This window comes from Hemibagrus wyckioides, linkage group LG07 (genome assembly GCF_019097595.1).
Source record: "Hemibagrus wyckioides isolate EC202008001 linkage group LG07, SWU_Hwy_1.0, whole genome shotgun sequence".
Taxonomy (NCBI): Eukaryota; Metazoa; Chordata; class Actinopteri; order Siluriformes; family Bagridae; genus Hemibagrus; species Hemibagrus wyckioides.
This window is the reverse complement of record NC_080716.1, coordinates 24,503,939-24,520,162: the sequence shown is the minus strand read 5'-3', so window position 1 is coordinate 24,520,162 and position 16,224 is coordinate 24,503,939. Positions and strand designations below refer to the sequence as shown.

Sequence of the window (16,224 nt, the reverse complement as noted above, 5' to 3'; positions counted from 1 at the left end):
TCTCACCGCTACCATGATGCTGTGTTAATCCACGCCTCCCGATTATTCACAGTAAAAGTGCTTTTTGATTCCGGATGATCTGGTAATTTCATCTCCTCTCATCTACTATCCACCTGCACCATACCTCGCCAGAGAAACCCTACCCGTTACCTCATAACCACCATTCAGGGGAAACTGCTAAGTAACAGACTGGTGCGATGGAGGACTCTGGAGTCAACCCTATGACTGGGCTGCTTCCATGAGGAGAAGTTGTGCCTACTGGTGCTGGAGGATTGTTGGAACTCAGAGCCCCCTCTGAGTGGACATATCACAGGGTGGAATTTTATTCTATTGTGTCTATAATCTTACCCAATGAGCTCAATTAACTATCAAATACTTAGCCAAAGTAACGGCGATCTCAGTCAGCAGATGAGAAGAAGCAGGTTTCTTTATTCAGATATGCAGTCAATAGCATACATTTCTGAAGAGAGCAGCTTGTCTGAAAAAAACCGAAAAATTCCCCTCTACTTATACCCCAGGTGCCCCATGTAGCCTACTTGTCTCTAATTTGAATATTTTCAAAATATTTTGAACTTTTCACATTTTATATTTTACATACGGGTCGTTTCGACCACACACACTGGTCTTCACAGATCATCTTGGCCTCGCTTGCTGCCTTCCACAACGATGTTTAAGTACCCTGATCTCTTCTATGTCATTTTGACATTATTTTTTATTTTGACTGCTTGATCCAGGTTAGACAGTTAAATGCGCTACTATGTTTAAGTAAGCGTTGCAATTATGCTGTCTCATATCCTCCTCGCTTCATCGCTGGCATTCCAATGCTGTTGTTTACCATAGACTAGATCACATTGCCCACCACTATCATATCACAGTAACCTGGCACGACACCCACTGTTTTCCCCTTGCCTTAGTGCATATCTTGGGCCCTGAGCCTTTAAGCATTTCATTGCCTTTTTTTCTTTTTTTTGCCTGCAAAGCTTTATTTAAGATTACATAATCACACAATATGCACATCACTCAGCTGTAACTTCTAATGTTTTCTTTTTTTCTATGTCCAGTCTCTAATCTAATTAATGGTATATATTAGGCATATATATGGTATATATATGGCATAATTATTATAAAGGTTATACTTGATTGTTATAGACTTGTATTAATCAAAGCAAGCCAGCTATTAAATCAATAGCTAAATAATTTTGATAGGTAGATACTACTTTTAGGCAGAATATTGCTAAATTAAAGCTAAGTATATTACTTTTAGGCCAGTTCAAAGCTAGGTATATAATTTCTCTCTGACAGGATGCTGCAGTCGATGTGGTCTTAGGACACCCCTGGCTGGCGCAACACCAACTGGACATACAATGGCTCTCTGGAAGTATTGTACGGTGGAGTGAGTACTGTATACAGCACTGCCAGCTAGCCCTACCGGTGCCATCCCCGGAAACCACCATTCTAGGCTCTACCACAATTGAGAGTCCTGGCTCATCCATCCAGGTCGACCTCCCGAAGCAATACCAAACGTTCTGGGACGTCTTCTGTAAGACGACTGCCACCAAACTGCCACTTCACAGGCCATGGGATTGTGCCATAAACCTTCTGCCAGGGAGCAAACTGCCCAAGGGTAAAGTCTACCCTCTCTCAATCCCAGAGCACCAAGCCATGGAGGAGTACATCAGTGAGGCTCTAAAACAGGGGTTCATTCAGCCATCCACCTCTCCGGCAGCGTCCAGCTTCTTCTTTGTGGCTAAAAAGAACAGAGGACTTCAGCCATGTCTCGATTATAGAGTCCTCAATTCTCAAACTGTGAAGTTCGCATACCCCCTACCTCTGGTGCCCTCGGCCCTGGAAGAGTTACGGGGAGCTCACATCTTCTTGAAACTGGATCTCCGAAGTGCTTACAATTTAATCCGTATTGGACGAGGAAATGAGTGGAAGACCGCCTTCGTTACACCATCTATGAGTACTGAGTCATGCTGTACGGTCTCACTAATGCCCCATCTGTCTTCCAAAACTTTGTTAATGAGATCTTCCATGACATGCTCCACAAGTATGTCATTGTGTACATCAATGACATACTTATCTCCTCCTCGAATCTCACCAAGCACGTGGAGCATGTCAGACAGGTACTGACCCGGCTCTGTCACCACCACCTGTACCTGAAACAGGAGAAATGTGAGTTCCATCAGTCTACCATCCAATTCCTAGGTTACGTCATCTCACCTAAGGGCATCCGGATGGACCACACCAAGGTGGAGGCCGTCCAACGCTGGCCACAACCGTCCTCCATTAGGGACCTCCAGTGTTTCCTGGGGTTTGTAAATTTCTACCGTTTCATCACAGGATACAGCCCTGGATACATGTCCCTGCTATGCCAAAAGCCCAAGAAACTCACCTGGACACCTGAAGCTAATGTCGCCTTCCAGAAGCTGAAAGCTGCCTTCTGCACGGCCCCCACTCTCGTTCACCCGGATCCTACCCGACCCTTCGTAGTGGAAGTGGACGCCTCTTCCCTTGGAGTGGGAGTCGTCTTATCCCAGAGGAGAGGTGAGCCTCCTGTACTCCACCCGTGTGCCTACTTTTCCAAAAAGCTATCCCCGGCGGAGCAAAATTGACATCGGAAACAGGGAACTGTTGGCCATTAAACTAGCCCTGGAAGAGTAGCGGCACTGGCTGGAGGGAGCTAACCAGCCATTCGAGGTTATAACCGACCACAAGAATCTGCAATATCTCCAAGAGGCTAAACAGCTAAACCCACGACAAGCTCGGTGGGCTCTCTTCTTCACCTGCTTCCGTTTTTCCATCAGCTATCGTCCAGGAACAAAAAATACCAAAGCCGACGCTCTCTCTCGCCTCCATTCTCCAAACCCTACACCTGAAAAGTCAGAGCCCATCCTCCCTCCAGCCTTGTTTGTATGTCCCATCACATGGTCTCTGGACGAGAATATTCGTGCTGCCCCCAGAGATGAACCTGCCCCACCGGGAGGTCCAGAAGGTAAGATGTACATACCCACTTCTCTACGCCTCATTGTCCCTGGTCACACCTAGGCGTCGACTTTGCCACTGATCTTCCCAGTTCTAACAGGTACGCCACTATCCTCATCACCGTTGATCGCTTCTCGAAAGCGTGCAAACTGAACCCGAGGTGCTCCCTCCGCCCGAGGTTGACCCCGATGACACCATCTTCCAGGTCCGGGAGGTCATAAACTCCAGACGGCGAGGTGGACACCTTCAGTATCTGGTTGACTGGGAGGAGTACAGACTGGAGGAGAGATCGTGGGTGGACCGGGATGACATTCTCGACCCTTCACTACTCTCTGAGTTCTATCAGTGCCATCCCGACCGTCCTGCTCCCAGAGGCCGCGGTCGTCCTCACTGCCATGGACGGGCATCTGGAGCCACCAGTGGGGGAGGCTGTCACGGAGGCTCCTACCTCAGAGTTGCAACCACACCCTCAATCACCGGAATATTGACACCTCACCTGACACTCATTATTACACACACTATTTAACACGTTTTCATTCACATGAGCAACAGCTAGTATTGACGTTGCTACCTTCCCGTTCCCTGTGGACTTTAAGCTACAGCTCCTACCCCATCTCGCCCTGTGTAAACATATCTCGGATTCCCTGCACGACACTCAGATAAGCCTCTCTTTAAGTTACGTTTTCAGTTCTTCACCTGTTTTGCACTGTTTTGCTGCACAGTAAAGACTCCATCAGCTCTCCTGTCTCTGTTCCTGGGTCCCTTTGACAACTTGGTATTAAGTAACCAAACATATGCTTTTTTTGGCACTTGTGTCCGTTGTGTGGAAATAGTTTAGATTAAATAGTTTAGAGCATTGCTAAAATATATTCCTCTCCCTTTATCCAATTTAAGCCAATTAAGTGCAAAGTTCATGTATAAACAAATCTCACTCTGATTTTACTGTAAATGCAGACATGATGAACAAGATGACCTCTCTCTCTCTCTCTCTCTCTCCAGATTTCTACACACACCTTCAGCACCTATGAATGGTCATTTAGAGATGTTTTAGATTTCGGGTTTTAACATATTTAAAGATACATTTATTATATATTAAGCAAACAGCAAATCAGTAAGAAACATTTAAAAGGAAAAATGCATATTTCTCTATATACAGCAATTCTAAAATAAAAAGTACTAAATAGTGCTAAATTATAATTTAAGGAAAAACTGTCATGTGTGTTATTACACTGCATGACTTACATTTATTACAGTAACTGCAATGACACTAGAGGACTGAGCAATAAAATTTATATATATTGGAAAAAATGTGATTTTAATCCAGTTTTCTACGTTTTTTTATTTTCCAAAAAAAAATGTGAACTGGTGTAAGAGTCAACAACTTCAAGCTCATAATGAATGAGAGACACAGTTTCATTTAATTGTCACACTGTTAGCATTTTTATGCTACTTTATTCCACATTAGCTACTGATACAGCTGCAGAAACTAGGCTTTTAAATGTATAGTTATAGGGACAGGTTGTGGTGAAAGGAATATACATATAGCATAAAAAGTGTATTAAATTCAGTTTCTACTGTGAAAAACAATGAAGGCAACTGAATTATCTGCTGTTTTTATATGTGGGTTCTGGTTACCTTATGGATGTGGTTGTGGTTTTTGTTTTATCTTTTTTTCCCTATAGGTCTAGGGATCTATTTGTTGAGGGTGTGAACACACTGGGCTTTTTTTAAATTAAGATCAACCCCAGTATACTTACCTATGTGTTCTGCTTCAGCTCTGAGTAAACCGTATCAGGTTCAACATTGGCTTTCACTAGGTAACAAGAACAAGAAACCCTGAGTGAACATCCACAGTCAACTAAAATCCATCTGAATTGCTCAACAGAGATGAAATTAATGAATTGGTTAAAATAGTAAATTGGTTAAAATTGGTTAGTTTATCAGTAAACATTAAATGGTAATGGACATACAGGTTTTCAACTAAATAATTTGCTTTTTTTTTGTCTTTACCTTGCTTTTTACTTGCTTTTTTCTGTGGCTCCAGTTCAAGCTGAATGTAAGTTACATCACTGGGTCCAGCATCATGATCTGCGGTGAGAGTGAACAAAACAAAATAAACACAGCTTTGACCTGTTTGAATATGTTCTGTATGGTGTGTGTAGGACTCTTGGTCTCTCGCTGTTCCATAAGTTAAGTAGCCTTTATGTGACACATATAAATTACTACACAGTGAAATTCTTTCTTCACATATTCCACCCTTAGCACAGGGTCAGCCATGATGTAGAGTCCCTGGAGCAGAGGAGGTTGAGGCTTTGGTCAAGGGCCCAACAGTGGCAGCTTAGCAGTGATGGGGCTTGAACCCAGACCTTCCAATCAACAAACCAGAGTCTTAACCATTGAACTACCACCACCCATATATGTTTTGCCACGAAGGCTTCAGTGTGGCCTTGACCTAAGATACTTAGATTTTCTTTGTCTGTTCATTTACAGTAAATTAGTGTTTTGTTTGTGATTATTTCAGTGAAATTGTTTCTTTGTTGTTGATATTTTTCACAGTGGAGTCACTACAGGAGATTTACTGTATTTAATGTATGGGTTTATTTGGAGATTTATTGAGAGTACCTTTGAGAGTAATTAGAAATATTTTAAATAAAATAATGAAATAAAGAAATCTCTCTTACTTTTACCTGCATTGTCCATGGTGGCATAAATGTGTTCATTTCCAGAAAAAAATCAAATAAAGACAATAATGTAGATTTTCTGATCTTTTTGAAAGTAATTCCAGAGAAATGATTGTTGCTGAGCTTGTTAGTATGATTATACTCTTATATTGAATTACTGTATATATAAGGAAAGTATTGATGATGTGACACACTGTCTGACCGGTTTGAAGCGGTGTGTTTCCTGACTGAGAATCCTTAGCTCCTGACTGACTCTGGCCTGGTCTGATTGCTGTTCTGCTGTATGCCTCTGTCCTTCCCTGTATGACAAGAAGGAAATTCTTCATTTCCTCAATTTATAAACCACACAAACAATATTTTAGGGAGCTCTATTTTATAAAATCTAATTGTAAAGATTAATAAATAATACTGTTTAACCTTCTACAAATGTTCAATTTTCTACAAATGTTCTCTTCAAATGAACCTTTACTTCCTTTGAAAGAAACTCTTATTTTTCACACAGGAAGCAATAGATGGCTTATGTCTTATGTCTTAGGTTCACCAGTACTGATCTATTAATGGGTCCTAAGACCAGCCTAAATTGGCGGAATATTTAGTACCATCCACCCCAAGGCTTTTAACTTAGCTTAAAAACAGTTTTTGTGCCATCACTTAACCCTCACTCCTGCTAGTCTTTATCCTACTCTTTTTATATTACCTCATATATAAACTAAATGTATTATTATTACTATTATTATTATTAGTAGTAGTAGTAGTAGTAGTAGTAGTAGTAGTAGTAGTAGTAATCACTGCACATTTTAAATATTATTGTTAGAAAAGAAATCAAATCCAGCTTACTTTTCAGTCTGACTGAAACCCAGCTTTTCAGTGACTCTCCTCTCTCTGGGTGTTTACAGTGGTAGAAACCTTCATCTGACTTTGAGACACTACTGATGGTCATCTCTCCTGTAGTCTGGTTCTGGAGGATGGAATCATCGTTATAGAAATCAACACCAGAGTCTGGGATCTTTTTGCTGCGAGATAAACAGCGTAAAGTCAGAGGATGTCCCTCAGTAACAGGATGGACAAGACTGTCCAGGATCACAGTACCATCTGTAGGAAAGAGAAAGAAGACACTAAAATAGAAAGTGTGTAAAATACAGTAATGATTTTAACACAGAGAGCTCTATCAGTGGTAAATATCAGAGAGAGTGTAACACAATGATCATTTCTTTACACTGATTCAGTAGAGTTTAAAAGTGTTATCTCTAGTCCTGTATATTGTAAATCTGTTACAGAACATTGAAGACTCACTGTGCACTGTGATGTTGACAGGATTACTGCGTCCTCCAGATTCAGACTGACACCAGTAAACTCCAGTGTGTGATGTAGAGAGGGAGCTGATGTTACATGTAGATCCTGAAACTGATGAACAAGTGACCAATTCCTCACTGTATCTGTATCTTCTCACTGTCCATCCAGTAGAGTCACTCTGGTCCTCACAGCTCAGTGAGAGAGAGTCAGCAGTGTTGAGTTCTGCTCGGACTGATGATCAGAGACAGTGGAGGAGATTTTCCTGAAATACACACATAATTTAAATTTTATTATGAAATCATATTGATTAAAATGTTTAATGATTTTATTATAATGCTCCTGTATATGTACAGTTTATTAATATGTGTAACATTAAAAATTAATCGAGGACTAGACATTTAATTGCTTTAATTAGATTATTCAGTCTATTCACCTGCCTTACACATACCTACTACTAAGGAGTTCAAAAATAAACAGTTATTACAGGACACATTAACAAAGATATATAATTTTATGTTATAGGACAGCACAGTTGAATGCTCAGATCAGAAGGTACAAGCTGTAACTATAAATAGATTCATATTAATGTGCTTGTTCTAATAGGTTATTGTGTCTTTAATAACAGCTCATACACCGAGACTTGTAAAGCAGAGTATGAATAATCAAAAACAGAGGTCTCCAACACATTGATCTCACTTCTGAGTAGTTCACCTAAAGGTACATAAAATATGTACAAATTTGATCAAATCAAATTAACTCAGTAAACCTGTTTAAATTTTATCCCAATTAAACTCACAGATGTCCCGCCCCTTCCTGGTGTATCGAAATCAAATCATACTCCATTCAAATCATACTCTACAATTTCAGGTCTCTGTTTTCAAAATTATTATTACCTTCAATATTTAAGGTGGTCCATATTATTAAGAAAAGAGTCTTTGCGGTCTTCAGGTCATTGGGATATGTGCCAGAGGACTAATAAGTAATTTGCTGATTAATAACAGAATCCATGTGAATGAATGAAATCTGACAATAATAACTGATAAATCTAGTCAGCAAACCCATTGTGTTAAATCATTTAACTCGACTCTACAATTAACATGCTGCTTATGTGAATTTAAAATGAATTATAGCAAATTATGACCATTCATTATTGACATTTTTTACTCAACTTTACAGAAAAATAGCTTATTCACCTGGTTTGGTTTATGGCAATAAGCTATGTAAATAAATTTGTAAATTTCCGATTGGGATGAATAAAGTGTCTGTCTATCTGTCTATCTATCTATCTATCTATCTATCTATCTATCTATCTATCTATCTATCTATCTATCTATCTATCTAAATGTTAATAATAATATAACAATGTATTGACAAAGTAACTCTCAGAGGATAAAAGGTTAGAGACCCATGAAGACAAAAAACAGGTTTAGAAACAGACTTTTGTTTAACAAAGTAATTTGTATAATCAAGAAAGATCAGATGTAGCAACAATAATATAGTCTCTGAGATTAGTAAACAATCTCACTCTGGAAAGGTGTCACAACACACACAGAGCCAGAACACCGGAGGGAGCCGTCGCCCAAATATTGACTTCTACGAACTCACTTTCGGTTCACTAGGGCTTTTAAGCAGCCTGCTCCCTCTGTTCCACGTGAAGTATCGTTCTCTTGTGTCACGTACCAAGCCTTGCTACATTGCTGTATAGTTTCCCTCGTGTATGATCCTTGCCTGCCTTGCTAATTGACTACAAGTTCGGTTTTGTGTTTTGGTTTCAGTTCACAGTGTGTTTGCTTTGCAGTGTTTGACCCTTTTTGCTTATCCATATTGATACTGACTTTTGCCTGCCGATTTTGAGAATAAAGATCTGCAAATGGATTCTACTACGCAAGCCTCGCGTGCTTCCTTATGAAAGGAAAGGCTAATAAAAATAATAAAATTTAAGCAAACACTGAGAGAAATGAATATGTGGTTAGATTCTAGAAAAAATATGTATAATTTGCATAAAATGTTTAAAAAGTATATCAGTCGTGATTAATTCATGTATTATTAACATTATGTAAACTCACAAGGATGTCAGCAATGATAGGAAATAATATGGTTAGTTTTTAATATGGAAATATTGCTTGATCAAGCAGTGGATCATAATACCAATTTCATACTTACTTATTTACTTACTTCATTTAACAAATAAAATCAATAATTATTTATTTTTGTATAATTTGTCATCCCACAAAAACATATGCATTTAACTGCAAGCACAATGTTGGACAGTTACTTGCCTACTTTTCAGACCACAAGGAGACCCCCTGTAACTACATGCTACATAAACCTCTTCAGACCATGGACGTCGCTAGGCCATATTTATCGAGGCTTTAGCCACGGCAAACTTCGGATCTTTCCTGTCTTTCAGCGCGTTTATCAATCCGCAGACTGCGGTGTCACAGAGCGAGGATCAGAGGACAACACAAGGTGTATGTTTTTCGATAGATTGTTAAAATATCTGCATCTGTGCAGTTCTTTATCATAAATACAGTTTACAAAATGTCATGGGGGAGTACTGTAAGTTTTCACTGCATTCACCCCTCATCACACCACAGCTGTTTCCTCCAGCGAAAATGAAGCCCTTAACACATACTGTATGAACAAAGGCTACAGTCTACTTTATAAAACAATCATGTTGTTGCTGTTTTCAATTGAAAACTTAACTTTCAATATAAAACATGTTACAGTGCATGTGGCATTAACTACCATACAGGTACAGAAATGACTGACAGACAGTCACTGGAAAAACTTTGCCCCTGCTTCTCACAGGCTGCTTCAATTTTGCTTTTTTTATTTTTATTTTTTTAACTTTTGAAAGTGAATCACACCATCCACACAGTTTATTCCATTGTCCAGCCTCATAGCTGTGTTGTTTATATTGCTAATATGGAGAGTCAATGTAAGTTTAAAGATATGTTTTTTTTCTGGTTACATTTTTCTGTTTGTACTTGAACATGGCCTGTACTAGAATTGCAAACAGTAAAATTTTGTGTTTATACAGTAAACAGGTGTGTGTGTGTGTGTGTGTGTGTGAGATCAGGAAGACTCGTATTTGGCTTGTTCAGTACTCAAATGTTATACACATCTATACAATACAGTGGAATGCTGCAGTAGGTTTACCACCAAACGTGGTAAACGTTTGTTTTATTTTATTTTATTTATTTATTTTTTTTACTATTATACCCTCATTGGGGGCTGAGCCCCCCTTAAATGAAAATTCTAGAATCGCCCCTGCTTCAGACCATGCTGCTATATGAAAATAATGTAGTCCTGAACCTCCTCTAGATGTGTGTTACTCTTTATTTAATAAATTCACTATTTATTCATTTATTCTTTCATTTACACATATTTACTCTGATTAAACTCAACAATGTTTTATTTCCTCACCAGTGATCCACAGTGGCTGTAGATTGCTGTAAGGCGTGTGAAAGACTCCTCTCTCTGCTCCGCACACATAAACTCCTCTGTGATTCAGAGTAACAGGACTGAGAGTGTAGGAGCCTCCAGATCCTCTGCTGCTGTCTGAGAGGAGCGTTCTACTGAACCTGATAAAACCCTGACTGCCTCTGTAGGGGACATCTGTGTTCCAGCCTAACCCTAACCCTAACCCCATATCCATAAAAGATTTGCAAAAGCAAAAACCAAAGTTATTCATACAGACATTTTCATGAGTGTGTTCATTATTATGAAATTTAGAAAGTAAATGTGCATTCTTAATGTGTAGCTCATGTAGTGACATGAAACACACACACACAGGCTGCAGAGTCACAACAGCTTTTGGTCTCTCTGTGCATTTACACCAAATACATCAAATCAGTCAAACACACCCTTCTCTGACCATCTGATATTGAATCAGTGTGTTTTGTAATGATTATGTATGAGTGTATGTTACAGGAGTGTAAGATCAGACATGTACCTATCACTGAGAGAGTCATTTCATTACTTCTTGCCGTTGATCGTCCATTAATAAACCCAGAACATTTGTATCTGTGACTCTGATCTACTTTTATATTGTAGACATTTCCGGCAGAGCTGTGAACAAAACCTTCAGCTTTGTACCAGCTGTATGATCCACTTCCTCCCAAAATTCTACATGAGAGTGTAACCGTCTCTCCTCTGAATATATATAAATTTGGCTGCACAGTCAGAACTGGTTTATTATCTGCTGGAAAAGTCAAAACACAAACACAGACTGTCAATGTAAATATCTTAAACTCTGCATGACAATGTACAAACACAATCTTCTCCATCTTAATACAAATCCAACATGTAAACAACATAAACAGTAAAATATATATAAATCACCTTGAGCTTTTCCAACCTGTATAAGTGAAATAAACACTATAAAGGGAAGAGGAACAGAGAATTGTTGTGTCAAATTTATCACATATTGTATTTCACATTTAAAAAGGTTCAGAGATAAAACACCCGCACCATGGTACAATAGTCATACTCACACCCTCAAGAGAGCAACCCGTAACCTCGACCGAAAGTGGAGAAAAACTAAATTAGAGGATTTTAGAATTGCATATAAAGAAAGTATGTCCAGCTATAGACAGGCTCTAAATGCTGCTAGGGCCGAGCATTTTTAACCCACCACTCACTCAAAACTCAACATTTTACTCACAGATTATCACACAGAGTGACCACAGCTCCATTCTGTCACACTGATAAAGGACTGACTGATCAGTGGTTTATGTTAAAGCCTCTACACTTCCTGTCTTCTGTCACATACAGAGAAAAGCAGAAAGATTTCCGAAAAGGTGGAAGTTGATGTGATATTTTTAAATGAACTCCACCTCCAGAAATTCTAGTAACAAATAGCAATTTGCAGAACATAACTTTATTTCACTGAATGAACTTGTACAGTTCCTCTCCTACCTCACTCAGGTTCATAATTGGTCTCAACAAGATATTTAATCGACGTTTCTAGAAGGCTATTCACAAAATGGGGTAATTTTATTTTATTTTATGATGGATGACATACACACTAAACATACACATTAATATATATATATATATATATATATATATATATATATATATATATATATATATATATATATATATACATATATAAATATTTAAATATTTAAAGTTCATTAACAGATTATTTTTGAGATCCCAGCAGAGATATGGTGCCCTTTTTACAGTGTATATTTGTACAGTGTGTAAGTACAGCTGTATGTTTACTATTCAGGTTAATTCTTTTCTGGCGAAACCATGATAATTACAAAATAGCCTAGTGGGTATGAGTCACTAATGTTGACAGGTTCCATGAGAAACCAACAGAAACTAACCACAACTCCTAAAAGGACACACACACACACACACATTTCTGTTTTGTTATGTTCTGATTATTGCTTAGAGGGTAGTAACAGTAAATACCACACAGTGAAATAAGATGAGTTTGGGTAATTGGACAATAGTAAATTGGAAGTGCGGATCAGGAAGGTGGCAGTCTCAATTGAGCATGTATAAGGGAATGTGTGTTGCTGAAAATCATGAGAACATGTGGTAGAAAACCAAGTTAACCACCAAAATTCAGAAGCTGAAACTAGAAATGATGTCAAGAGGTCTTGACTAAACTGCCGCTTATTGCCTTTGCATTAGTCCTGAGGAGTGTATGAATAGTGGAGATAACTCGTCTGACAAATTCCTTGTAACAGAAATTTCTGGATTCATCACGAGCTGTTAAACTATTATCATTCTCTTGTTGGTAAGTGAGTTCATATATTGTCTCATTTAGTCACGGTTTAAATATTTGTAGATTAAAGTGTTTTGGTGATACCACAATGTGTAACTCATGTGAACATGTTGAAAAACAAATTAAAATGGAGTATGAAGTAAGGGTTTATTTTCTGCTTGAATTTGTTTATGTGGGTTTGTCAGTCTCTTGGGTTTAGTTTCTTTGAACCTGGATAACAGTTCATACAACGTTAAAGTGGTAGGATCACACGTGTACAAGTTTATGTTTTTTATGTGGTAAAGAAAGGAGAGAAAGGATAATCAAAAGCAAACAGTTATACACTAAACCAGGCTTGTGTGTTTGTGTTTAGATTAAAATCCCTTCTTAAAGGAGTTCTTTGCAACCTGCCTTTGACACTAACAAATACTGTCTATTTACCAACTGGAATAAATCAACCCAATTAAAGGTAAAGTTAAACGATCCAAAACAACACACAATTCCTAAAGATGGTAGATTGTAGATTCTACACAGAACACACACTGAAGTTAAATTCTATCCACACATGCACATTGCACGGAGGAAATTCGTGCATTTCCTCCTCTGCACAAATCTGTCTTGTGATTTGTTTATTTTCCTGGTTTTTCCCCACAGGATCTATTTATTTTCATGTGTTTTTGTCACATGGTTCATTTATTTTTCACATCTGACCCCAGTTTTGTCCTCACATTTAATATGACACACTCCCTCTTTATTCCTCCACACCTGATGGATCCAGACTTAACTGTACCTCTCTGACCATTGCTCTGGGCAGTCACAAATGATTTACGGCATCTTTCAAACATCGGTATATTGTCTTAGACAATAAAGTTGTAGACATAAGAGACTCATACTCAAGTGTCTAGGAAGTTATCAATCACTGACATATAGAGTTATTTCAGTTTCAGTGAGTCCCTGATCAAAGTAAAAGTAATGCGATCATCCATGATGCTGCGTTACTGCGCTTTTACTGCCTCTAGAACATGTTCTTAAATCGAATACACAGAAAAATTGAGTAATGATAAGAATACGAGAAGGAAAATAACAATAATCCATGGCCTCATATGACTTCCGTACAATTTAGAGGAAAAAGTAGAAGAAAATAAAGGGCGAGTTGGTGTTGGAGTCTAGATGGTTACCGTAAAACCCTGTATATGTTCACAGGCCAGTTTCTTCTACCGTGGTTGTTAAAAGACCTGCTTCATTTATCACTGCTTTTAAATAAAACTGTGCCACATTTTTACAAAGTTGAAGTTTAGCATTTAACGCAAAAATAAACTAGACTTAACTTAAAAACTGCTAATAAACTAAACCTCCCAGCAAATCGACATGATTGAATCGACTCTCTCGAAACACGGTTCAGGTTTTAGAAACTCTACTCAACAGCGACATCTTGTGGTTAAACATATTAATGACACACAACGAGGCAAAGTACTGTATATTTAACATCTCATCTTCAGAACCTGTGTGAGGTTTAACACACACACACACACAATTGCTTTTACAGTTTGCTGTGAAATTAGCACTTTAAATCAAGTAAAGTGACTTATATAAGACATGCAATGTAAGACAGGAAGAAACTGAAAACGGTGTAACTTGCATATTATTTATTCAAAAGTAAAATTTCAGAAAAGGTATTTTCTTAAAAAGAAAGAAAAGCCAAAGAATTCTTTATACAGTTTTAAAACTGTAATATCAAAGCCTTTTTAAAAAAAAATGTTTTTTTGTATATTACAAACAAACACTTTTAGGGTCACATGACCTAGAAGCTACTGAAGAAATAGTGTTTTTTAAAAATAAAAAGTAAAATAAAAATAAAAGAAGAGATTCTTTGGGATACAAAGAGGTGTACCTTGTGGAGGTGTCCAAGTAGATTATTTTAGTACTAGTTTGGGGTCACAGGGTCACATGACCTAGAAGCTGTTGAAGAAATTGTGTTTTTTTCAAATAAAAATTAAAATAAAAATAAAAAAAGAGATATTTTGGGATACAAAGAGGTCACATGACGTAGAAGCTATTGAAGAAATAGTTTTTTTTTAATTAAAAAATAAATTAATGATAGCAAATTAATTCACATGATACATAATTAATACTATCAGTTAATTCAATTTTTATTTATAAATAAACAAATGCTATTTGCAATGCCGCATGCCATATGTATATTTAAGAAGAAATTAGAATAATTGGGGAAAGTAGTCGGTTAAGTAACAAGTACCACATTTCAGTCATACAGAAATTTGTCGACGGTCCCTAAACTACCGCTTCCGAATGTCTGTCTAATGTCCGAATATCAAACTAACTTCACCGCGGTTCTGATTAAGTCATGATCACGAGAAAACAAAAGCAAAAAAATAATATCACATGGCCTCTCTGGGCTTCCATAGATTAATTCATATAGTATTAAGATTATGAAATCTCACAAAGTTTTCAACACTGATGGGAAGCAATATACTTAATTATTAATAAGGAAATATTGTTTGTTCAAGCAGTAGATCATAGTACCAATTTCATACTTTGTAATTTCATTTAATAAATGGATCATTGGATCATTCAATAAATGGATAAAAGGGTTAGGGTTACACATGACAAAGCAGGCTCCAGTGATTCACCTGACAGCACCCCCTCCAGTGGTCTGGCAGGGAACTGTCCAGCTGTTCCTGACACATGAACACAATATAAACAATAAAATATAGAAATCACCTTGAGCTTCTCCAACCTGGATAAGTGAAATGAACACTAAAAAGGGAAGAGGAAGAGAAAATTGTTGTGTCAAATTTATCATTTATTGTATTTCACATTTAATTGTATAATTCATTTGATTTTTCACTCATATAATCAAATATTTTTAGTATAGATAATTCAACATGAGACATTAATATACCCTGATGCTCTGACAAGTTATTTTCTACTACATCTGATGGTTTCAGAACTCGTCTCCTGTCTGTTTATAATAGCCATGAGAGGAAACAGAAACCATGAACTCATACTGGTGTTTGTGTCAAACATCATGATAGCAGCCAGAGATCTTTACTATAAAAACTACAGTGTGAATTTCTGTTTCTGTCAAAGTTTGGCACTGAAAGTTTCAGCTGAAATGGACATTTATATTTACATTTAAATAGACTACTCTATAACATTCACTTTGAATTCACTTTGAATTTTTGAAGACAAAAATTGTTTCAGCAAATCTTCATTTCACCCTTCACCAAATTATATTATAGTTTAATTTCCAGAACAAAGATAAAACAATATTTCACTTCAGATATAAGACAGTCAAAATATTTACCTGTTCCAATAATGTGTGGTGTTTAAAGAAGCTATTTTCACTCAGGTCACTACACAGCTCATTACTGTCTCATGTAGAATTTAATCCACATCTGCTAATCTGAAGCTGAACTGCATCACTTCCTTCTCTTTGTCTCACATTACAAAGTTGCTCATGTGCACTAACATTACATTACAATACATACAGCCTGCAGGATAATGTATCATATATGA

General features: G+C 37.5%; 1 pseudogene; it reads right to left on the bottom strand.

Annotated features, from left to right (window-relative positions):
- Positions 1-4,742: 4,742 nt before the first annotated feature.
- LOC131356275 (Fc receptor-like protein 4) lies at positions 4,743-10,614 on the bottom strand (annotated as a pseudogene).
- Between the last annotated feature and the right edge of the window lie 5,610 nt (positions 10,615-16,224).